This window comes from Galeopterus variegatus, unplaced genomic scaffold, assembly GCF_000696425.1.
Source record: "Galeopterus variegatus unplaced genomic scaffold, G_variegatus-3.0.2 Scaffold10220, whole genome shotgun sequence".
In the NCBI taxonomy this organism is placed as follows: Eukaryota; Metazoa; Chordata; class Mammalia; order Dermoptera; family Cynocephalidae; genus Galeopterus; species Galeopterus variegatus.
Window position 1 is genome coordinate 20802 of NW_007736331.1, and position 354 is coordinate 21155.

The window sequence follows — 354 nt, forward strand, 5'->3', positions numbered from 1 at the left end:
TTTTCTTCAGAAAAAGAGTCATACATATTTACTTATTCAAAAGCTATATATTTAACACCTACTACTTGCCATACACAGAGTTAGACGTTATTAGATTTGGAAGTGAACAAGATAGAGAAGGTCTCTGCTGTCAGAATTAACATAAACAAATGAACGTTTGCCCATTTAGCCAATATTTACTGATTGCCTACTATGTACTAGTCATTCTTCTGGGAATTGTGGATTCAGTAGTAAAAATAAAGTCCCACCCTCATGTATCTTACATTCTAATTGAAGAATAACAGCATAAGCGGGGAAGGCTAACTCTGTGAATGTTGGTCAGGAAAGGTCTTTTAAAGAAAGTTATATTGTTTG